The sequence below is a fragment of the Ovis aries genome, chromosome 10 (genome assembly GCF_016772045.2).
Source record: "Ovis aries strain OAR_USU_Benz2616 breed Rambouillet chromosome 10, ARS-UI_Ramb_v3.0, whole genome shotgun sequence".
NCBI classification, from domain to species: Eukaryota; Metazoa; Chordata; class Mammalia; order Artiodactyla; family Bovidae; genus Ovis; species Ovis aries.
Genome location: NC_056063.1, coordinates 15,463,227 through 15,488,177, shown reverse-complemented (window position 1 = coordinate 15,488,177; position 24,951 = coordinate 15,463,227). Strand labels below are relative to the sequence as shown.

At 46.0% G+C, this 24,951-nt stretch overlaps 1 long non-coding RNA gene and 1 other non-coding gene across 2 annotated transcripts; both read left to right on the top strand.

The window, feature by feature from the left end:
• The first annotated feature begins 1,916 nt into the window (after nucleotides 1–1,916).
• Nucleotides 1,917–1,988, top strand: TRNAE-UUC (transfer RNA glutamic acid (anticodon UUC)). The gene has a single exon. It is a non-coding gene; the product is annotated as a tRNA-Glu (tRNA).
• Nucleotides 1,989–22,236: 20,248 nt separating this feature from the next.
• On the top strand, nucleotides 22,237–24,654 carry LOC114116685 (uncharacterized). The gene is made up of 3 exons (XR_003590534.2): nucleotides 22,237–22,307; nucleotides 23,876–23,959; nucleotides 24,307–24,654. It is a non-coding gene; the product is annotated as an uncharacterized LOC114116685 (long non-coding RNA).
• Nucleotides 24,655–24,951: the final 297 nt, after the last annotated feature.

Sequence of the window (24,951 nt, the reverse complement as noted above, 5' to 3'; positions counted from 1 at the left end):
TGAAGTCATGCCCAAGCTGGGGTGGTGGGAAAGAACTATCTAGAATGAGGAGAGTTGCTAAATAGTATATTGTCCTGAACTGTGCTTTATTGTTTAAAGTGACCATAGGGGAACCTCCCTGTTAGTCCAGGCTTAAGATTGCTGCTCTACCCCAGCCAGGGCCCAGGTTGGCTCCCTGGTCATGAACTAGATCTCACATGCGGGAGACAGCCATATAAATAAATATAAAAATAGTCAATAAAAATAAAATAATATAAAAATAAAGCGACCATAGGGCTTTCGGGTTCTCATCCAACGACAAGGGGAAAACTGAACAAATTTCAGATTGAGGATAGTAAGAGGCCAGGGAAAGTGACAGTTTGGTTATATCCTAAGGATGGTGCCTGTCTTATGGGTTACTAGGGGAACTTTTATCTTTAAAACTGGTAAGATACTTTTCAAAAAGAATTATCACGTGGAAATACAAAACTGAAAGGTCCATGTGAACTCTCAAACCTCATTGAGAACCACAGATGCAGGATGTTCTGTAGTTGATGAGGTTTGTTTTGGAGATTTTTCTTTACTGTTCCGAAACAGATGTCCGCCAGAGGAAGGCAGCTGTCTCACTGATTGCAAAATAAACAAGTGAAAATTGTTCAAAGATGCAAAAAATGGTGCAGGAAGAACCCCCAAAGACGCGCATGAGACCTACCACACAGGAATACTATGAATGAGCAAACAGACTTGAACGTGTCTAACACACATAGCAGGTTTGCGGTCAGCAGGTTGTGATTTTCCTTCAGAGCTTCATTGCATTTCAGTGGTGTTGGATGTTGACTCCCTCTGAGGAGCATCTTCCGTGTTAAACAAATCAAGAATCATTTCTATTTCCCCTCTGACGAATGTCACAAGGGAAGCCTTAGGCAGCCTCAATGAAGGAAAGAACGAGCACCTTCTAAGACCCTTTGGCAGGTGGGGGATGAGGAGGAAGTAAATGAGAACCAGAACCAGCTTTAAATTGGGCTCCAAAAGTGTCTGGCGCTCGTGCAAACAACTTCTGGGTAGTTGAAGCCGCCTCGAGAACACCAGGACCGCAGCTCTCCCACACGGGCTTCCTCATCCCAAAACTGGCCCCGGCGAGATGCTGCCGAGACCGGGCAGGGAAACCGCGGGGACCCTCCATCCTTCATGCCTGCTTGCAACGAGGGACTTTCTCCGGTTTTAAAAACTACGTTCACAAGCCACCATCTCCCACTTTCAACGGCACAAATAGTGCTTTTTTGCCATTGGGTCAACAGAAGCTGGAATGTTCCAGGCAGCCCCGTGTCCTGTTATCTTGAAAGGGGAAATTTCTGGGACGGGATGCGGCCTGCGTGCGGCCCTGCACGGCGCGGAGGGGAGAAGGGCAGACCCCTGGGTGCCGGGGACACTCGGGCTCGGCGGGCCAGGGGACGCAGCTCCGGCGCTTCCCCGGGCGCGCGGGTCTGCCCGGAGCTCGGCGAGCGGGGCCAGAGGGCGGGCGGCACCGAGGCGCGTCCGCGGCGCTCCGGGCGGCTGCCTCGCAGGGGCCCCGGCGTCCAGCACACGCCGGCCTCTGGGGAAGCGATTTTACGTCTTCACCCAAAGCAGTGTCAGCCCTCTGGTACTCTGCCGGCTTCTCCTGAGAAATTATGAATAATGACTCATCAATCTAGAATCTACACAGGCGTAGACGCGGGGTCTAGAATCAGGAGACCGGATGAGATCATAAAAGACGCGAACGTGCACAGAAGAGATTCCAGCGCGGCGTCCTCGGGCGCGGAAGGCTGAGGCGCCGGCCGTAAAGCAGCTCCGCATGCGCAGAAGCTGCTCAGCCAGCGGAGGTCGGAAGGGGCGGGGCGGGAGGAAGCTGAAACTGAAGACTCAATTTGTCTAGGTTTGCAGCGATGCTCGTCGTCTCCCACATGGTCTAGCGGTTAGGATTCCTGGTTTTCACCCAGGCGGCCCGGGTTCGACTCCCGGTGTGGGAACGCCAACACCTTTTTGAACAGAAAACGAAAATAATTCAAAGACCCCTAAACTAGGGAAATGCTGGTGTTTTTAGAAAGAGCTATAACCCCATTTCAGAGCACCCAGCGGAAATTGAAGCTGAAGAGAATCGGGGTCTACCCTAGAGTGAATGGTCGTACAGCCCACTCGAAGCCGGTTGACCGGCAGGAGCACACGGAAAGGAAGTAACTCGAAAGAGTGCTGAGTGTGCTTTTGAAACAAGTCTTTAAATCTGAGGAGCAGGGAGTCAGCCGGTCCCATGCTAAGATAGATCTTTCAGTTGGTTTTCCTGCGTAATTTCTCTTTGTACCGTGAATAGGGAACAAATGATCAAAAAGTGCTCTTCTTTGGAAAAAAAAGAAAAAAACACATTGTAAGACATTATAGGCTTTTAAGTTGCCTAAAGCCATTCCTTTGAGAAGGACAGCAAGATTTTCAGAAAAGTCATATTATTGAGGGCAGAGTAGTTCAGAGTACAGTCTACTGTGTTTTGTGATTCAAAAGCTCACTGAAGCAGTTATCGGAGGGGGGAGAAGAGGAAGGAACTAGAAAATTATATTATTACACATATTGAGGAATGAGGCAATGGCAAAAAATAACACTTTCTTCTCACGCCCTGTTTGACACATTCTGTTTTAAAAAACTTCAGGAATTCATGATACACTCAATAAGCTCTCTAGAGTTAGAAATGTTAGTACTGATGTGTGACAAGACAGTTTCCAACTGTTACCCAAATAAGTGCATCTTCTGCTGTGATCGTTTATCTTGCTTGCTTCTCCAAACATTTGCTGCTAGGAAAAACCTCCAGGCATTTAGAAGCCACACTTCTGTCCCACTGGTGTTGAACTCTTTAAAGCTTCCCCAATTTGTTCTCAGACTACCATTAACCCTGAGAAACGACTGTGAAAAAGACTTGGCATCCACATAATCTTGTTTGAAATTTGCTCTTTTTAAAGTCCTTTGGAATTTTAAGGGGACACAAAAATGTCACTTTCAATGAGAAACATACTAGGCTAAATATATGCTTATTCAAATTTTCTAATAAAGAGCCTGGAGGAGAAATTGATCATCAGCAGGTGATCTGCATTTATTAAATCGAGTAGGACAGGACAGGAAAATATAAAACCCAATAATAATAACAATAATAAATATTTATTGAGCACGTACTATGAACTTGGATAAATATTTTATATACATTTTTTCAATTTAATCCTTATTTTATCAGATAATATTATTATGTCTGTATGAACCAGGGGCCCAGTAGGAAACTGATGACATTCTTAACAGAGTTTAATAAAGGGACTACTTGGGTTTTGTTGAGGTTCTAGAAAAACAACAAGGAGTAATGTAGTCTCCGGCACTCCTGGATCTAAAATGAGTAAGTGGAGAGAGGGTGGCTGCCACGGAGGAGCTGTGGTTTCTGTTTGTCTTAAAACTTGCTTTCTTATGGCAAGTGAGTTCCATTCACATGAAGACTGTTAAATCCACTCATCCTATGAATCGTTCATTTCCATAAAATAGATCTGTGGCCTCATAGATTTGACAAAAGCATCCTTTGGATGAATATGATACTTAAGAGACACAGAGCATAGTAGATACCTCTATAGACATGTACTTAATTAAATGAAAACAGCTTAACTTTGTGGGGGAAATATTTGCTTGAGTTTTATTTGCCATTTTTATAACTTTGTATTTTTTGCAAAACATGTTGCCGTAGTTTTCATTAATCATCTTCCTTATCAGTCTTTATATTCATGGACTATTTTGAGCTACAAATGCCCTTTGCAATCATTTGATGGAGATTTTCATTTTACCCATGGAGCACTGGGTCCTGGATTTTATGCTTCGGATTCCCCAGGTTTGGATTTTATTTATCTTTAAAATATTTATTTACTTATGGCTGCGCTGGGTCTTCCCTGATGCGCACAGGCTTTCTCTAGTTGAGGTGGGCGGACTTATTGCAATAGCTTCTCTTGTCGCTGAGAACGGGCTATAGGATGTGCGGGCTTCAGGAGTTGCCGCATGAGGGCTCAGTAGCTGTGGCTCACGGGCTCAGTATTTGCGGTGCACGGGCTCAGTTGTCTGTGGTATGTGGGATATTCCCTGACTGTGGGTCGAACCTGTGTCCTCTGCATTGGCAGGCAGATTCTTAACCACTGCTCCAGCAGGGTCGTCCTAGGTTTGAATTTTTAGATTATGTATCTCCCTAAATTGAATCTTTCATGGTGTCCTCCACAGGCACCACTCCCTCTTGCACCGCTGGGTGCAGAGAAGATAAATTTGAAGAATTTGATTGTATCTTGCTTTTGGTCAGTGTTCACAGTTTTTTTTAATTCACCATATAAACATTTCTAGAGAGTGATGATCTTTGGGACATTTGAATTAGTTGTAGGTTCTCAGTATGCTTTTATTTTTGTATATGGTCATAAATTTTGGGGGAGTCTGCATAGATAGCACTTTATGCCTATATGCCTTTATGCCTATATCACATCTACATAGAATCACATAGATTTGTATGTATGTTCCCTCAGAAATATATGTTACAGATAAAAAATGTCCTAACTAATTGTAACATTAACACTTCATATTAATGCAGGAAAAGGAAGGCAAATATGAATTTTAACTTACCCACATTGTAAAACTGAACAACCTGGAAAAACACTGAATACTTGGAAAATCACTGGAACAAATAATCAAAAAATCAATTTGCAAACACCTAGAAGACCACAGCGTACTGGGTAATCATCCCACATAGTTTTGTGAAAAACAAAGCTGATCAGACTAATCTAATTTCCTTTTGTCACAGAGTGACAGGCACGGTGGATGGGGGAGCAGTCAAGATAATCTATCCTGATTTAAGAAACCTTGGGATTTTGTACTTTGTTGTACTCATGAAGATAAAATGTAGGAAAGACTACTGCTGTCTGGCAGGGACACATTCAAGCTGAAGTTTGGGGCTCAGCTTCATCTTGATAGGCAGCTTACCCTCGTTCTATGCAGCAATGACTCTATCCTCCTTCCTGAGTCTTTTCTGCCTGGATTCCTTTAAAAAAAAAGTGTTAATTCAGATTCTCTGTGTAAATGACATCATCTCTCTGTTCCTCAGTTTCCTAGACTGTAAAATGGGCGGGGGGGGGGGGTAATAATCAGATCTATCTTATAGGGTTGTGAAGATTAGACAAGATAATGCATATTAAAGGGCTTGGTCCAGTTTGGGGCCAGTGGCCACTGGTTACCATCACCACCATCATCATTGTTACCGTTATCATGTTTAGTTCCTCTTTCTCTACTTTTAATCACAATGTGAAATCTGATCTTTTCTACCTCTTCAGTAATGCCAAGATATGTTCTTATCTATTTCTCCTGCCACTGTGCTGGGCAGATCGTCTTGTTCCCTGCACTGTTAAATAAGCACCAAATTGGTTTCTTTGACCCCCTATCTCATCCAACTTTTCTATCTCACATCCTACTGCGCATTGCAGCGCAGAGCTGAGGGTGCTGCTCCTCTGCACCTTGGGGCTTTGACCTGCTGTGTGCTCCCAACCTACCTTTACAACCTAAATCCTACCACTTCCCTCTTTGCATCCCAGTTTCCAGTTAACTTCTCACTGAGCCCTGTATCTGGCTTTTGCTCAACATTTCCTCTGCTGAGATGTTCTTGTGCCCTTTCCCTAAATATCTGCATCTTATCCATCCTTTAAGGCTTAATTCTAATGTCCTGCCCTTTGCCGAGCACCCCTTACCTCTCCTGCTGGGAGACTCCCGATGGGAATGTGTTCTGATTCCCCTTAGCATCTTATGTACTTCTCTTCTGATATTAATTCTTCTCTGACTTCAGGTCTTAGCTTAGATGTCATTTTCGCCCTACGTCTCTCCTGCTTCACTGGCAGTGGAGGAGATGCTTTGCTCTGCATGTTTCTCTCTCAAAACCCTGGCCACACACCTTCTAGAGCACATGCTCCAAGACCAGTGCCCTGCAAGCAGTAAATACTTAATAAACATGTGTAGAGGGAATGTGTGAGCCAGACAAGGACGGTATTGTCTCAAGGAACATCTTAGGTTCCCAGTTACAGAAAACCACTGGCCGGAGAGAGAATGATTGGGTTACGTAACCAAACTGTGGGAAGTGAGGTGGTGTGGTTGGCCTCAGGGACAACCAGAACCAGTGTTCCCTCTCTCTGTCTCTCTGGGTGTCAGATGTATTCCACCTATTAGGGACCAGCTATTTCCACATGGCAGGGATCTGGGCACCACCAGCTCCATATTCATTTCTCACAGCTCCTCCAGCTAAGAGGGAAGCTCTTGGTGTTCTTAGTTTTTGTTGGAAAGTGCTGGGGAGGAGTGTGGCCTTCCCGGGGCTGTGTATCCTCCTGATGATTGATGTGCATAGGGTATAGTGATTGGCAGCCTTCCCAGGTGGCTCAAAGGGTAAAGAAGCTGCCTGAAAGGCAGAAGACGCTGGTTCGATCCCTGGATCGGGAAGATCCCCTGGAGAAGGGAATGGCTATCCACTCCAGTATTCTTGCCATGGCAGAGGAGCCTGACAGCCTAGTCCATAGGGTCGCAAAGATTAGGACACGACTGAGCGACTAACACTTTCATTAGAACCACATGGTGGAGAGGAAGGACAGACAGCGACTAAAATTAAGCCACAGAGGGACTTTCCTGGAGGTCCAGTGGTTAAGATTCTGCACTTCCAAAGCAGGAGGCATGGGTTTGATCCCTGCTCAGGGAGCTAGAATCCCACCTGCCACATGGCCAAAAATAAGCTAGTTAATTAAAAAATAAAAGAGAAAGAGAAAGCTATGATAAAAAATTAAGCTATAGAAATTAAACACTGGTGATGATTGTGTAATTTTGTAGATACACTAAAACCCCCAAAGGTAAAGGCTGGATTTTATGGTATATGAATTATATATCAATTAAAGAAAGAAAACAGAAAAGAATTAAGCCAGAGATAAAATTTTGTTGGCAAAATGAGCACTTCTAATTCCGTTTACTTGAGCTACTCATTTATTCAGCAAACATTTGTAGGCGTCTATTATGGCCCAGCACCCATTTAGATTTACATTTTAGTTGCGGAATCCTCCAAACACACAACACAAGAACAGGGTTAGAAGCCTGGGTTTCATTCTAAATGTGATGGGAAACTTCTGGAGGTTTACACACAGAGTGGGGTCCACCCCCCAGGATGAGACTCTCTGGATTTGAGGGGCTTCGAGAATCTTCTGGCCAGTTTCTCTGTTTGTGGTCAGCATGAACCACACTTTCATGGGAAGATGAGAAATGTTTAACAGGTCTTTGAAATGGCTTATGTCACCTCATTTTCAGAACCCGGCAACTTTGTCATAAAGTGTCCTTGTGGACCAACCTGGATCGCATTGTACTTTGTTTTCAGCCCATTTGCCTGTGAGCCAAACTGCAAAGTTTGGAGCGCAGTCGTCAAGACTGCCCTCACTTTGGACACTGTCCTCAAGTTTGGGGCCTTGCCAAAACCACTCTCAGGTTTGATGATGTGCTAGAAGGGCCCACGGAACTCAGTGGAAGCTGCAGCACTCACAGCTGTGGTGTGTTACAGGAAAAGGGGACAGACTGAAATCAGCCAAAGGGAGAGACACAGGGCAGAGTCGGGGCCGGCTTCCTGGTGTCCTCTCTGCCCTGTCGGGTCAGGATGGACTGCGTCCTCTCCCCCCAAGTATTGATGTGTGGCACTATGCATGGAATATTGCCAACAGGGGTGCTCACCTAAGTGTGTTTTTTGCTTCGTTATATGGACATGATTGATCTCCCATGTGGTTAAACTCATTCTCTAGGCTCCTTGATAACATGTGACCCAAAGCCCCCGTCCTAAATTCCACGGTTGGTCTTTCTGGCTCAGCCAACTCCCTAAAGCCATCAGGTGTTGCCCTAGACAAAGACCCTCTTATCGGGTCCGTCTGTCCTAAGTCGCTTCAGTCATGTCCAACTCTTTGCGACCCTATGGACTGTATCCTGCCAGGCTCCTCTGTCCATGGGATTCTCGAGGCAAGAATGCTGGAGTGGGTGCCATTTCCTTCTCCAGGGGATCTTCCAAATCTGGGATTGAACACGCGTCTCTTACATCTCCTGCAGCGGCAGGCAGCTTCTTTACCACTAGCTCCACCTCGAGACAAAGAATACTTTCCACAAGTCAAGGGCAAAGGTCAGGTCTGTCTGTTATTCAGTTGTTCAGTCGGGTCCGACTCTTGGCAACCCCATGGACTGTGGCACTCCAGGCTTCCCTGTCCTTCACTATCTCCTAGAGTTTGCTCACACTCATGTCCACTGAGTCAATCTTTCCTAGCATCAGGGTCTTTTCCAGTGAGTTCAACTCTTGGAATCAGGCGGCCAAAGTATCGGAGCTTCAGCATCACTCCTGCCAATGAATATTCAGGGCTGATTTCCTTTCAGAAATCTCTTTGGGCAAGGTGAAATTCTTTACTATGAACCATTTTTTCCCTAGTTTTCTCCTCAGTGGAAATGGAGGAGACAGGATTAGTTATGACCATAAACTATTCGCCAAAATGTAGGTAGGTGCTCAGGGCACCAGCTCATGACTCTGCTTTCTCTTTTTCCCCAATTTCCTAAGGGGAATTTTCCTATGCTCAGATGGTAAAGAAACTACCTGCAATGCGGAAGACCTGGGTTCAATCCCTGGGTTGGGAAGATCCCCTGGAGAAGGAAGGGACTGGCAACCCACTCCAGTATTCTTGGCTGGAGAATTCCATGGACAGAGGAGCCTGGCGGGCTGCAGTCCACAGGGTTGCAAAGAGTTGGACATGACTGAGCAACTAACACAAGGGGAAGTTCCACAATGAGAGGTGAGGAGGGGCTTTGGGGAGTAGCAGGTTTTCTCTGAGGTGTACATTGTCTGGCCGCCTCACCTCATGCTCTGATCTTAAAATGAAAACAATGGCCCCTTGGGGAGTGTCCAATGCTGGGCGTTTCTGTCTCATCAGAACCACAGTGAGTCTGAGGGGTGTCACCTGCATTAGCATTTCCACTGGAAGCTCAAAAGCAAAACTGCACTCGCGTGCAGAAAATGGAGGTCTGTTAGGGCTCTGTCTGGAGCCTGCAGTGTCTGACAGTGGAGCTGAGGTGTTCATCTGGCTATTATCAAGGGACCCCACCCCCTCCCCTCAGTGGGTTTGAGCTATGTTTCCCCAACACCTACAGCAGTCTGGTGGCATCATTGCCTTTGACCCTGACTCACTCATGTATAAACTTAAGTGAAATGAAGTATTTCCTGCCATATCAATAAACAAGGGTGTCACGGTCATTTGGGATACTGGCCCTCCGAATGTGAATTTCTGAGCCTAGGAAGAACAGTGTCTGTTATCTGGCAGCCACTGCACTGCCGCCACTCCCTACTGTGAGCGAGGAAGTAAGGACGTGAAAAATCAAATTGCAGGATGATTTCAGTAAGCCAAGAATCTTGTGCCATCCCATACATAGAAAAGTGCTAAATTCCTTGAGATATCTGGTTTTACTTAATTAATAATAATCTTTGGATGTTCAGACTACCTGCACCTGGCTGCAAACTTCTATATAATCTGACTCCTCCCACCCGCAACCCCATCCCCAGACTAGTTCTCCCAGGATCACTTGAGATGCTGTCTCCTGGGCTTGAAGTCCTAAAAATTCCCACTGAATAAAACATAACTGTCAACTTCCAGGTTGTGACTATTTTTTTTTTTTAAGTTGACACTTCGAACGTCTATTTGCCAAAGGCAGAGAGCTCCATCATTTATTTCTTGCCTCTGGGTACCTCTGTTCGGTGCTGTTTTCCATTCTAGGCTCAGTATAGAAGTTTGGGGCTGCAGGGAGGGTGCAGAGGAACGCAGGAGATTTCATAAGCATCAGTGCATTCATTGAATCTGAGGTGGGCACAATGAAGCTGCCAGTTATCAGAAGCTGGAGTAATTTTCCATCACCGGGGCTTGTTAATATCCTGGGATTGGAGTTAATGGATTCAGGGGCATCGAAGAGAACGGCGCGTTAAGGGGAGTGAAGCAGGAATAATCAGAATTTGGCAACAGCTCAGCGGTGGGGTGTGAAGGGCAGGGGTGATTTGCTGACAACCCCAAGATGATAAGCAACCTGGGAGAGACTGAGAAGTGGGGCAGAGAGAGTGAGATTTGTCTCCTCTGACAAATTTGAGGCACTGCGGGGACGTCTGAAGGAAACAAACAGAGAGTGCAGGCAAGCCAGGCTGAAACACCTGTGAAAGCAGATACCGTGGGGGGCAATCGTCCTGGTCAGGCAAACAGGAGGCTTTGAGGCTTTCTAAAGAATGGGGCCTGGCTGTTGCAGGCAGCGGTGTGGTGGAGAGAGTGTGTGTGCTGGGGAAGAAGTGAGAGATGCTGTCGTGTATCTGGCCTGCAGTGACAGACACACACTTTTGTGCATAAACCTCTAGCCTGCAGTGACACATTGCTCAAGAGCACCAAGCGAGCCCTGCACAGCTCACAGGGCCTCCCACTGCAGTCATCATAAATGCTGGTAGCTTTCTGGCAGATGGCAGTAGAGGGTCTTGAAAAGGTGTGAATTTTCCAGTTTGAGCAAAGGTACTATGTACGCTTCCAGGGGCTCTGGGGTGTTTGTCAGCCTTCTTTTTTTCTGACTGCACTGAGTGGCTTGTGGGATCTTTGTTCCCTGACCAGGGTTCAAACCCATGCCCCCTGCGTCAGCAGCACAGAGTCTTAACCACTCAACCACCAGGGACGTCCCCCCGCCCTTATTTTATTCTTTGTGACCCCATGGACTGTAGCCCACCAGGCTCCTCCATCCATGGGATTCTCTAGGCAAGAATCCTGGAGTGGGTTGCCAATTGCTTCTCCAGGGGATCTTCCTCACCCAGAGATTGAACCATGTCTCTTGCATTGCCTGCATTGGTAGGCAGATTCTTTACCACTGGTGCCATGTGGGCAGCCTTTTTAAAATAAATAAAGCCTGCAGAATTTCTAATCCCTTCTGATCTTGTTACATGATAAGAATCAGAGACCCTGAACTACTATTTTATAAAGTGGGCACTGTAATGTTGGCGCAGTGTTTCTTGTACATGTTTTGTGTGTGACTGTGGGACATGCTGGAAAGTTGAGTTGGTACAAATTTCATGGAAAATTGTTTAGCATGTAATACACATCAAGAGTCATAATATGTTACTTCCTTTTATCTGCGTATTATATTTTTAGAAATCTACATCCAGGGAAGAATCAGAGAAGAGCAAAAATACAGACTGATGAACAAGGATGCCTTTTTTTTCCCTTATAGCATCATCTATCATTAAAAAAAAAATACTTGAAACAATAAAAAAAAGTCCTGTAATAGAATGAATGAACAAATGGTACGCCCATATGGTGGAATATTGTACAGCTGATTATTTACAGCCAAGATTATCTAATGACATGGAAGGAAGCAGAATCCCAAACTCTATGTATACTTTGCGTCCAACTTTGTCTAGAAGGCAATACACACATACCTAAAAACAGGAAGGAAATACCAAACATTAACAGTGATAGCCAGTTACATTTAATTTTTTTCCTTTTACTTATTTCAGTTCCCCCAATTGTTTTTGAAATGAGTATATGATTGCTTTCATAGTCAGGAACTTCTCCCCAAAGTAATACCAAACAGTTTGGGAGCTGTTTTGAGTGCCATGAGATACCCCATGGTAAGCTCTCAGCAACCCCCAGCACAAGGGCATTTCAGAGCCATCCAACATTTTGTGGGTCTCGATTTGGTGCTCTTACCCTTTAGACGAGGGTCCTAGGCTGACCCCTGCAGTGGGCAATGCTGGCATTGAGGGACAAGGCTTCAGGCCGACTAAGGACCCCTTCGGGTTCTCATCCAGGCTGACGTGGGTGGTCCACCTTCTCATCAGAAAACAAAATTTGAGTGCCCTGGGTCTCATGCAGGAAGTGCCATTTTAGCTGCAAGTGCCTTCCCAGGGGGTGCCAGTGGTAAAGAATCTGCCTGCCAAGCAGGCGATGTAAGAGACGTGGGTTCTATCCGTGGGTGGGGAAGATCCCCTGAAGTAGGAAATGGCAATCCACTCCAGTTTTCTTGCCTGAAAAATTCCTTGGACAGAGGAACTTGGCAGGATACAGTCCATGGGGTCGCACTTGACATTCCTTTAGGAAGACAGGATTGAACCATTCACTGACAGCTCTTTGCTAGCACTGAAAGATTTTAAAACACAAACCTAGATCTCATTAGTCTTCTCCATCTGGTAACTTTCCTCCTGACAGAGTGCTCCCTTTCCTTATTGCTCTTTTGCAAATGAAAATCAGAGTGGCTTAAAAAAAATGATTTTCAGGTGGATTTTTGATCCATTGGGTGTAGAAATCCCTGAGATACTTCTCAAAATGAAATTCTATATCAAGAATTGCAAAAATTGGAATTCTTATTTGAGGGTTAGCAGAAAAAAATGGGTAATTTCACAAGGTGGGGAGAGGCCAGTGTCAGATATGACAAATTAAAATAGCAAAAAGAGAAAATTGAATTCATTTCTAGTAGGCTCAATAATCACGAAAACAAAATAACTTGGATATTTAGAGAAAGCTCTCTATCTTTTAAACATGCTCTTTTTTTTAATGGATTAAAAAAAATTATTTATTCGGTTGTGCCAGGCGTTAGTTGTGGATCTAAGCTGTGATTCCCGCTCTGGATCTTCCATGTTTGTTGTGGCACGCAGGATCTTTCATTGCGGCAGGAAAACTCTTAGCTGCGGCCTGTGCGTTCTAGTTTCCCAGCCAGGGATGGAACCCAGGCCCCCTGCACTGGTAGCTTGGAGTCTTAGCTATTTGACCACCAGGGAAATCCCTTAAACATGGTCTTTTGAGGGAACAAAACATTGACATGTATATGTAGAAAGTCATTCGGCTTCCAAGAAAGTTAGACTCCAAAAGTTTGTAACTCTCTAGTCACCAAGGACTCTTGTCCTCAGGTTGAGACCCCAAAGGGCAGAGACCTTGGAGAAGGGGACCGTAGCACGTGTGACTACAGCTCTCATCTCAGGTGAACAACGTTAACATTCAAATGTTCTACAGCTACCTCTGTGTATACAATTATTTGAAAATAGAAAGTTAAAAGAAATTAAGTGAGAACGAGAAACATTAGAGGCCTAAGGAGTGTAGCTTCATTATAGTGACTTTTGCCACCATCCCTAGGAATATGACATAAAGGTAAAGTTAGATGCTGGTTAAGTGGATGGTAACTGGCTTCGGGGTAAGGTGTAGACAGGATACAGAGAGACTAGAAGAAACGAGTTAGGGTCCCACTGTTCCACCACTACTACAGGACAGAGGGGGCAGGAGTTGAATTTCTCTGAATATTTTAGGAAAAGTGTTAGTCGCTAGTCATGTCTGACTCTTTGCGACCCCACAGACTGTAGCCCGTCAGGCTTCTCTGTCCATGGGATTCTCCAGGTAAGAGTACTGGAGTGGCTTGCCATTTCCTTCTCCAGGGGAGCTTCCCAACCCAGGGATGGAACCTGGGCTTTCTTCATTAAGGGCAGTTTCTTTACCATCTGAGCTACCAGGGAAGCCCTGGTATTATGGGATGGAATATTATGGAAGGGGGGTATGTGAGTGTTTGGGGGGAGGGGTAATGCTAGAGTTGGTCGTGTGGATTTTTGGTTTGCTTTGGTTTGGGTTGGGTTGTTTACATTTAGATCACTGGGTGCAGACACGCGTCTCTGGCATTGCTGTTGAATTCCAGTATAGACACATGAGGTCTTCTGTCCTTTTCTCACCACCAGCTGCTAGCTTGTTCCGCCCAGGGCTGAGTTAGGTCAAACAAGTTCAACAATTCCTGGAGATGTTCTGAGGGATCAAGTGTGCAGCCAATGTAAGATTCTTTTTTCAGTTGGTGTCGTGGGTTCATTCTGCAACTTCTGCTTGGGGCACAAGCCACTGGTGGATAAAATGACCTCAGTGACTGGATGGGGTGCCCATGGGATGCTCTTCCTTCACTGGTTCTGCTCGCCCTGGAGGCTGAAGCTAGACCCAACCTTTTCTGGCAAGATCCTCAACTGGCCTACATTTTTAAAAAGCTAGCAGGTCTGGTCAGAGAACCTTGGTTGCTTCCATGACACTCTTTGAACGCAGAAGCTGGTTCCATGCACTTAGCGGTTGCTGAGCGCACAGCTCTGAATGGAGCTCTTCCCCAGCCCTTCCCACTTGGCAGCCAGAGCTCATGCTCCTTTTCTGGCAAGGACGCCGTGCAGACTGCCTGTACCCAGAGCGCTGGCTCCGCTCCCTAGCAATTCCACGAGGCTCCTGCTCTGTGATGGTAAACATGGAGCAGCCTGAACTTTCCCAAAGCACTGGGATCGAAAACAGAAAGTACGTGGGGCCCCGGTGACAAGCAACAGAGTCCCCCCTGCTCAGCAGAGAGCTTTTAGAATGTAGAATGAATCTGGCACTGAAGGTTTGGTCACAGTGATTGCTTCAATTTGGGGCACGAATATTTCAAATTTCTTCTCAAGGCTTGGGCGACTGCATAAGCTTTCTTTATTTTGTCATCTGTAATCATAGGCAAACAGCTAGTTTTATAGAGGAGTAAAGCTGGGCAGTGAATCAAACAGCCCTGGTGCACAGCTTCAACTTGACATAGACTTGGAACTGATTTTATTGCCAACGTGTGATATCGGGGGGAGATTCTGTATTTTCTTCAACTTACAGTTCTTTATCTGAAAACCAATAGAAAATGCAGTGCCTGTGTGATAAGGTCAGTGAAAGAATAAGCAAATAAATTAATACAAAGGCACCCACGAAGCACTCCAAAATCTTCCCCCTACCTTCTCTTCTTCTGCTCTCCATCCCTTTTTTCTGTCTCTAGAGTGGTAATTTTCAAACTGTTTTAATGTCTGGAACTTCCTTTTTTTTTTTTTTTTTTTGCTGCGCTGCATGCAGGATCTTAGTTACCCAACCAGGATGGAACCTGTGGCCCCTGCAGTGGGAGCGTGGAGTCCTAACCACTGGGCTGCCAGGGGGTGCCCATGTCTGGAACTTTAAAAACATTTAAATGTATATGTATGTAGAAGCCAGGCATAGAAAATAGATAAAACCCCCAAGCTGCTACAGAAGTGCCTGACTGGTCCTGTCTTTCCTCAGAAGTTTCTTGCAATTTAATCCTTGGGGATGGCCTTTCTCCTTTACTGGGAGACCCAGGGGGGAGTTGTTATTCAGTCACTAAGTCATGTCCAACTCTTTGTGACCCTGTGAACTGCAGCATGCCAGGTTTCCCTGTCCTTCATTATCTCCTGGAGTTTGCTCAAACTCATGTCCTTTGAGTCGGTGATGCCATCCAACCATCTCATCCACTGTCACCCCCCTCTCCTCTTGCTCTCAATCTTTCCCAGCATCAGAGTCTTTTCCAACGAGTTGGTTCTTCCCATTAGGTGGCCAAAGTATTGGAACTTCAGCTTCAGTATCAGTCCTTCCAAAGAATATTCAGGATTGATTTTCCTTAGGATTGACTGGTTTGATCTCCTTGCTGTCCCAGGGACTCTCAAGAGTCTTCTCCAAAACCACAGTTCAAAAGCATCAATTCTTCGGTGCTCAGTCTTCTTTATGGTCCAACTCTCATATCCCTACATGCCTACTGGAAAACCATAGCTTTGACTATACGACGTTTGTCAGCAAAGTGATGTCTCTGCTTTTTAATATGCTGTCTAGGTTTGTCATAGCTTTTCTTCCAAGAAGCAAGAGTTTTTAAATTTCACAGTTGCAGTCACAATCCACAGTGACTTTGGAGCCCAAGAAAATAAAGTCTGTCCTTGTTTCCACTACAGCGACAGAGTCAGATCGCTGGTCCCTGCTATGCTCCCCCCCCTCCACCCAGCCTCTTTCTACAGTCTCCTCCCCTTCCCTAGATTCAGGCATCTGAAAACTTCCTAGGGAGGGCTCCATTGTGTTCTGGGTTAAAATTCATGCATTTGGGGGTTGAATTCTTTCCACTTTGGTGAACTCTCTTTCTGGAGAGGAGGCACCGCTGGCTGACCGAGGGCACTCAGCAAGGCCGAGACTTTATTGGTTCAGCTGCAGGGAGAGCTATGTGAGCTCCAGTTTAGTGCCCGGGTAATAAAAAGCAAGGAGGTGCTCGGTGAGCACACTCTTGACTTGGGTTTGAGTGTTTGTCTGATTTGTCACTTGCACACATGCTGAGTCATGTTAGATCTTCACGACTCCATAGACTGTAGCCCACCAGGTTCCTCTGTCCATGGGATTTCCCAGGCAAGAATACTAGAGTGGGCTGCCATTTCCTTCTCCAGCAGATCTTCCCCACCCAGGGATGGAACCCACCTCTCTGGCATCGTCTGTATTGGCAGGTAAATTCTTTACCACTGGAGCCACCTGGGAAGTCACTACCCGAATTGTATTGGCACCTAGAAAAGGCTGATGGAATTAGGCCTGCTGGTGCAAGATGGGGGCATTAAAGGGTAACTCACAAAACGCTTGGCTGTGACCTGGGGACCTGAGCTCTTGTAGGACCTGCTCTGATGCGTGTGTCTGCCTCCCAAGAGTGAGGTGGTCTCGGTAGGAGACCTGCTTCAGGGGGCCCGCAGCTAAGCAGGTCCCCACCCACCCAGAGCCCGGAAGTCCTGATGGGTGCCACGTCCCATCCCACCCCAGGACCGTGCCCTGTCCCCGCCTCCTTCTCCTATTGGCTCAGGATTTCTTTTCCTGCAGGACCAACCCGGGCCTTTGGAGAAGTGTCCAGGGGCTGGGAAAAGAGCTTCTCCCCTTTCTGTGGCTCCAATCATAGATCGCTTGGTCTGAAGGGTGAGGACTGCCTGGAGTCCTGCCCTCAGCCGGGAGTCGGAAAGTACAGTAATGCTTTCAAGATCTCTGTCATCGGTAAACAGAGCCTTTAAGCTCTGGGTCTGGCATGTTCTCTCTTCTGCTGGGCCGCCTGTGGTTGCCATGGATATGGCTTTGTCTCTGGAGGCCTATAACCAAGGAGGATTTAAATCCTCGTGGGTCAATATTTCCATAAAACCCCCCAAAAAAGGTAAAAGGAAAACTTTCTTGAACAGCTTTAACATACCCTTAAACCATATGACCAAAACAAGAAAACCAGCAGGCTTTCCGGAACCCATAGGGACACACATTTAAAAAAACTACTCCGAATTATGAAGATGAAGCCCACTTAATGTCTCTAACTGCAACAAGTGAAAATGATGGTATTTCCCAGTAAGTGTTTTGAACAGTATAAAGCTACTTTTTTTTTTTTTTAATGCTAGTGCTTATATTTCAGAATGCCTCTAGATTTGCTGTTTTTACGATGTGCCATATTCCAGCAATAAATGAACCTGTGTTTCAGGCAAACAGTAGTTATTTCTGTCTGATACGGGAGGTTCAGTGACACTGGGGAATGACTATGGAACATGGGTAGATTGAAAAGGCTTAAAAAAAAAAAAGGAGGAGAAGAAGAAAGACTGTGTCCTGCTCAGTAACCAAAGAGCTCTGGAGTCTTTGTTTGAAAACACAGGCAACGTTCTCCTGGGATTCCTCATGAGTTACTCGGGAGAAAGCTACTGTCGCCTGGTGAAACGGAGGTCAGGGAGCTGGGGAGCAGCCACAGTCCCGCCATGCCTTGGTTCTTTGCTCAAGAGCCTCATCCTTTTTAATGGGCCACCCTTTGTGTATGTTTCTTTGTGTCTCTAGGGACCTCACTGCTTCGGCCAGGGAAGCAAGCTGTGGACTTTGGGCTGAGGACCTCGGCGGAGGTGCCCACAGCTGGGCAAGAGCTGTTTCCATAGCAGCATCCTTGCCAGCAGCACTCAGCTGCCCCCAACTCCTCATGGTAACAACTCAGGGTCTTATCATCCATCCCACTTGCTGCCCTGTTTGTTGTCTTGGGGAGCAAGACACTTCCAATAACGAAGTTGCGTCTGAGTTGCAATTACCCAGCAACCCTTTTTTTTTTTTTCACTGAATTGGGGCAAAAAGTGACGTTCATTTCCTTTCCGTGTACTTGGGTTTTCCCATGTTGGTACTTCATCATATCCAGTCTCCTTGGTTGCCTGCCTTAGGCGTTCTCCCCAAACCTTGCTTGTGCCAGTCACCCGGCAACCTTTGGGACTTCTCGAGTGAAGGTTAGGACCTTCTTGCTCTGACTCCAAGCGCCTGGATTGGAAAGGCCTTGGTGATGATTAGGAACAGAGAGGGCAGTGCAGCTGCTGGCAGGCTGCCACCAGCATTGGTGGTAGCTTGTCTGGACGAGGAAGGGGAGCTTAGGCTTGAAATTGCCTCTGGTAGCTCCTGGGAGAAATGGTTTACTCCCAGGCCAGCTTGCTCCCATCCTGCCGCCAACTGCCTGGGAGGTGGTGGTGGGGTACCTGGTGGGCCAGTGAACAGAGATTCAGCTTTTTGGCTTGATGAGGTCAGTTATGGGGTGGGTCTGGGAGCCCTAAGAAAGCTCTGGGCTGATAGGAGGAGTCCCTGGATAAGCAGCTGCTAGGTTCTCTGAACCGCTTCATAGACCGTCAGAGGACTTTTGACCCCTGCATGCACGTGTGCATGTATGCTGAGTCCTGTCTAACTTTTTGCAGCCCTACGGACTGTAGCCCATCAGGCTCCTCTGTCCTTGGGATTTTCCAGGCAAGAATACTGGGGCGGGTTGTCATTTCCTTCTCCAGGCGATCTTCCCAACCCAGGGATCGAACCTGCATCATCCTCACTGCAGACAGATTCTTTACCACTGAGCCATTGGGGAAGACTTTGACCCTTATGGCTTCTATAAAGTTCCTCCAGGGACACCACCAGCGAGGAGCGATTTCTTGAAAAAGCTGGGCTGCCCTGGTCCTGACTTGACACCAAGCTGAGAAAGATCATTTTGATCTGGACTAAAAGGAGTTTCCTGATGTTCCGAGTTCATGAACAGGATAGAGAGATGCTCGTGATTTGGATTTGAGGAAGATTCCAAAAGGACCCGGGAAGGTTATGAAGTTTTATGTGACATGCTATCTGTACAGGTACTGAAAACATCACGTGGAAGAAAAGGAAGAGGCAGCTAAAAGAACCGACGTGCTGGTGAGAGGAGGCTGTTAGAGCTCTGATTTCAGATGAACACAAACAAAAGATGGAAGGAGGGGGACGTAATGAAGGGTGTCACAAAAGAATAGCAGGAATCTGTATATTAGTGTCAGGAAAAGCTGAAGTCCAGAATATGCTAAGACTTGTGAAATAGCAGCTGACATGAGAATAATGCTCCATAGTTTGCAAAGCATTTTCATGTAAATGATCACATGGATCCTCACAATAATCCTTGGGGGATGGGATGGGTAAGAGTTATTATCCTCAGAGCATGTGGGGGATGTCTCAGAGGCAAAGCTGGGATTTGAGCCCAGATCATTTCAGGCCAAATGCTGGGTCTTTCCATGACTCCACATCTCTTTCTGTGACAATGCTCAAAAGCATATTTAGAGAAAGATGGGGCAGGGCCATACTTAGGGAGCCAGTGTACCACAGGCAGGTGACAGAAAGCAAGACTAGCAGGTTCTTCAATGCACCATAAAGCAAAACCATCTTGAAAGGCTGGAGAAAAGGTCTCAGGGCGGATGAGACCTTCCGGAGGGTGGGTTCTCCAAGCCTCAAGTCTGAACGCTGTAGATGTGTGTGTGCTGTGTGTGTTCCGTCGTGTCTGACTCTGCAACCCTCTGGACTGTAGCCCACCAGGCCCCTCTGTCCTTGGGATTTCCCAGGCAAGAATACTGGAGTGGGTTGCCATTTCCTTCTCCAGGCGATCTTCCTGACCCAGGGATCAGACCCTGGTCTTCCACGCTGCAGGCAGATTCTTTGCCACTGAACCTCTGGGGATCCCAGACATTGTAGATGGCTGTTTCCCAAAGAGACCTGAATTTCTTCTGCATGACACTCACTCCAGAAATTACCTGTTCAGTATTTGTGTTCCCCGCTAGACTTAGCTTCTCAAAGGCAGGGGACACGGTCATCCTGTCCATTATATTATGGCCATTGACTGTTCAGGCATTGAATGAGTAACTGATCACAGACCTGTGAGCAGTCATTCCTGGGAAATTATGGGAGGTATGCCACAGAGAGAGGCAGAAGTCATCATGATTTACAAAAATGAGAACAGGCAGGTTCTAGAGTCTACTTACCAATGTAGCTGACATTAATCTCGAGGTATTTACATTCATGTCAAAGATAAAACTGAGGTTCAAAGGCATAAAGCAAATCCTGTGAGCCAATCTCTCTCAGCCCAGAGACCTGATCAGGAAGCATCTATTTTGGGTTGCTCAAGATTGAGGTCTTGAGGGGCCGTCTGATCCACAATGTGTCATAAAAATGTAAAATAGTCTTTTGAGGCGTATGTAACTCACTAGAATATGTATCTTTGCTGTTTTATATGCATGGAAGTTTAAATTTCTGCTTGTGCTGGAAGATACATATTTTGGAGAAGTTTGAAGTGGATACATTTAATACCAAAGTTTAATGAAGCTTTCAATTGTCAACCCATCTCATCATCACCATAGTTACTACACGTCAAAGTGTAAACACAGGCAGAGACCTCTCTAAAGGATTTTGAGACTGTGAGGGACTGGATTCAACTGAAATAGATTTTCAGACATTTCTTAAGCTCCTCTCTCCTTGGGAAGGACATTGATTAAGGGTGGACCTCCCATTTCCTCTTTTCCTGACTCCAGGCCCACCTTTCCAACTCTATGTGTGGACTTTTAAGGGCTAAAAGGAGTCTGAGCTAACCCCATCTCATGTCCTCCTCCTTATTCATGTCACTGAAGCCAGCAAGGGTCTTCTGTGTGCCCCTCTAAACACCCAGCGTGTTCCCACCCAAGGCATGGGCATCTGCTGTCCCTTCTTCCAGAATACTTCCCCAGGTCCTTATCCCCATGGCTGGCTTGCTATTATTCGAGCCTCAGCTCCATCAATCTCCTTGGGGAGGGGCCAGCCTGACCCACCCCCCGTTGTATTTTCTTCATCATACTTTCATCCCAGTATGAATCTACCCTCTGCTCTCCCTGTCCTAGCTCCCCTTTCCTCCCTCTCTCTCCTTCCTGGTTGCTCCTGTTTCCCTTCCTCATCTGTCTCCCTGACTAAAATGGGAGCTCTGGGAGGTAGGGAACTTGTTTGTCTTGCTCTCTGATGCATTCTCAGTGTCTAGGATGCTGCCTGAGCAGGTGCTCCACACACGTGTTGTCTGAACGAGCTGACTCACCCACATTCTTTCTTGGCTGCTTCCGTTGGGAGCCCTTCAGGACACTACAATCATCTATTTTCAACAAATGGGGAAAGGGAGAAGGTCAGTGGAGACCACTGAACGCGCTTTGATATTGGCAAAGAGTATTCATGCTTCAGGGGTCTCTGATAAGCTGAAAGCAAACCACGGCGACAGGCTCAGATCACAAGTTCTGGAAGCATCCTTAAGTCTGAAGGAATGGTGCTCTGTCTGGGTGCAGTAAATGAAACCTCCAGGGAAGCTGAGAAAAAGGAATGGGGTGGGTTCCCTCTTGGAACATAAAGAGCACTGCTGACTGAAAGTAAGCCTTCTCAGGGTTTCTCAAAACATCCTCTACTCAGATCATCTTGGACCTCCTGATGAATCCCCGTGAGCAAGATCGAGGTTGGAAGGAGCTAAGAAAAGGCCAAGAACAGGGAGGAGGAGAAGCTTGGGTAGCAGAGGAGGCAGAAAAAAGCAAGTCTCAGGAGGCACTGGCTCAAATCGAGCATTTCTGCTGATTTTATTGAATGATGTAGGCATACCCCCTCTTTATCTTTGGCAAAATGAGGATGGTACTGCTGATATTTTTAGTGGAGAAGGTAGGAAAGGGTGAGACTGTCAGGTCATCTTTGGGAGCCAGACCTCAAATAACAGTCAGTTAAATAAGATAAGAAGTGTTCTGTCACATGGAAACTCTCACATGAGCCTAAAGCACTAATGGCTTGCAAGGCAGTGATGGAGTCATTGCCCCAATTGCCTTCCAGTTTTTTTTTCTGCCATCTTTGGAATACTGCCCTCATCTGCATGATGGTCACTGCCTCATCCGTATTTAGACCAGAAAAAAGAAAGAAGGGGAAAGACACTCACATTACAAGCTCGTACATACCTTCCATTCACATCCATTGGCCAGAACTTTGTCTCATGGCCATACCTCAGTGCAAAGGAGTCTGGGAGATGTGGTTTTTAACCAGGTGGCCACATCCCAAGTGAACATTCTACAACCACAAAGAAAAGGATATCAGGAGACAGCATATCTGCCATGGGTGACTGGAGGAAATACAGTCAAATGCCTTGTAAGTACAATATTGGCTTTCCTTTGCAACTGCCCCAGGGGAGGAAAATCAAATGGAAATTGAGAGATTCTCTGCCAGGTCTTTGCAGAGCAAGGAACTGCATGGATTTTGATGAACAAAGCAATGAAAATTTATTCCTAGAAAACATATTAAGCCCACTTATAATAAACAAGGCATGTTAATGCCATAAAACAGAATTGGAGCAATTCTGAAATCTTCATGAGAATGTAGTGGCTACCAGCTAATTTAGCTCATCAGTCAGGATACTGCTTCTTGCCTCCGCCTTCAACCACTTAGAATTAACTCTAAAGCAGGTCCACTGTGGAGTCTGGATCTAGAAATACCGGAATGTAAGTGTTACAGGAAATGTGTGGCAGGCACGTATTCGCCCAGTGTACAATTACTAAAACCTTGCCCAAAGTGTCATGCTGGACTGTGGGGGTTCGGCAGCTCTGCCCTTGAGAATGAGAGAGATGTACCTTGAGAGTTCACTAACAAAATGCCAGCCTGTGAGTTCATCCATTCACTCAAAAGATGCTTACTATTATGAGTCAGACTCATTGTGAAAGGGATGAAAAGCTAATCAAGATTTCTGGCCTCAAAGTGCACATCCTAATGTTAAAAAAAAAAAAAAAAAAAAAGAAAGAAAAAAGACTAGAGGGACTTCTCTGGTGAAGAAACCACTCGTGCGAGGAGCCAGGCAAAGAGGTGGGAAAAAAGCTTGGGGTGTGAATGGACCAGCAAGGGCTCTAGTGTGTCTGGAGTGATGTGAGTGAGGGGAAAGGGAGGTAGCTGAGATGGAGAGGAAGGGGCTGGGCCCAGAGGGTTTCTGGAAGGCTAGGAGCTTTAGCTGGTCCTGGAAGGACAGATAGGATTTAAGTCTGAGAGAAGCGGAAAATGTTTTCAAAGCAGGGTGAACTGTGAAGGGCTTGAACTAGTGTAAGTGCAGGTTCAGGGTAGTACATGAGAAGGGTTCTTATTAGGAGTAGGGGATAAAGGCTGGAAAGAGAAACTGGGGAAAATTCTAGAAGGTCTTAAAGGTCAAGGAGCTTAAATTCTCAAAGATAATGTGCAGCCATTTGAGTAGGAGTGAAGCATGATCAAAATGTGGTTTTAGAAACATTTCCTTGGTACTGCACCAAGGCTTCTTAAGCTTGGCACTGTTGATGGATCTTTTTTTTTTTTTTTTTTTTTTTTTGTGGTGAAGGGCTTTGCTGTGCATTGAAGGATGTGTAGCAATATCTCTCGTCTCTAGATGCCAGAAGAACCCCTTTAGGCATGACAACCAAAATGGTCTCCAGATGATTGCCAATGCTTAAAAAAAATTGCTTTAGGTCGTTTTTATGTTTTGGTTTTCAAAAATCAGATTTTTGGACTTGAAGTATCTTGGTAATTGACGTTGCTCCTTCCACTCTAATAGGAAGGAGACATAGGAAGGAGAAATTTTAAGTTGTGGGAAGGCAACCTTCATTAGAATTCTTGAATTTTATTTGAAAATTTAAGAAAAGCTCATATGATGTTTATACAAACAATTTTTTTTTTTTTGGCCGTGCCACATGGCATGCAAGTACCCCAACCAAGGATTGAACCCATGCCCTCCTGCAATGAAAGTGCGGAGTTTTAGCCCCTAGACCACCAGGGAAGTCCCACAGGTAAGTTTAATTCACTCTAAAATGAGGCTGTGAAAGCCCTGAGGGATCTTTCCTCCACACTTGACACTGCCATGTTTACTCTTCTTACCATGTGCACCTCTCTTCCCTGACAAGCAGGCCCTGAACTTGGGAGGTGGGAGAGGCAAGGCACAGAATTGGAAAGGGCTCTTTTCTAAAGAGGAGCTGTGTATATTGAGCTGAAAAATAAGCATTAAGGAGGATCGTTGTGAAATATTATTTTGAGGCCCCTAGGTTTAAATTAGCATTGTGGCAACTCTTTGGGATTAAAAAACTCCCTGAATTAAAATACTGTAATTTTTCTTTCTCCCCTACATGGTTTTTGAAAGATATGCAAAGAGAATATGAAGAAATCCAGACATGTTCTTTTCAAAAATCCTTCTTCTGGACTTCCTGGTGGTCAGAGGTTAAGTATCGTCTGCCAGTGCAGGGGACATGGGTTTAATCCCTGGTTCTGGAAGATCGCGTATGCCGTGGAGCATCAAATCCAGTGCCTCCAACTGCTGAGCCCGAGGTCTAGAGCCCATGCTCCACAGCAAGGGAAGCCACCACAATGAGAAGCCGTCACATCTCAACAAAGAGGAGCCCCCGCTTGCGGCAGCTAGAGAAAAACCCTCACACAGCAACAAAGACCCAGCACAGCCAAAGATAAAGAAATAAAATTTTAAAAAAATCTACCTTTCTATGTCTTTCAACTTGTGTGCTGGGTTGAATAATGTCCTCTCCAAGTTCATGTCCATTTGGAATCTCAGATTTGGAAATGGTCTTTGCAGATGCAGATAGTTAATAAGATGAGAGCATCCTGGATTACAAGTGGGTCCTAAACTCAGTGAATGGTGTCCTTAAAGGAGAGGAGAGAAAGCCCAGGGACATGCTGAGAAGAAGGCCACGTGGAGATGGAGGCAGAGATGGGAGTGAGGCATCTGTGAGGCGCCATGGAGGATGGCTGGTGGTGCCGGAACCTCAGAGGAGGC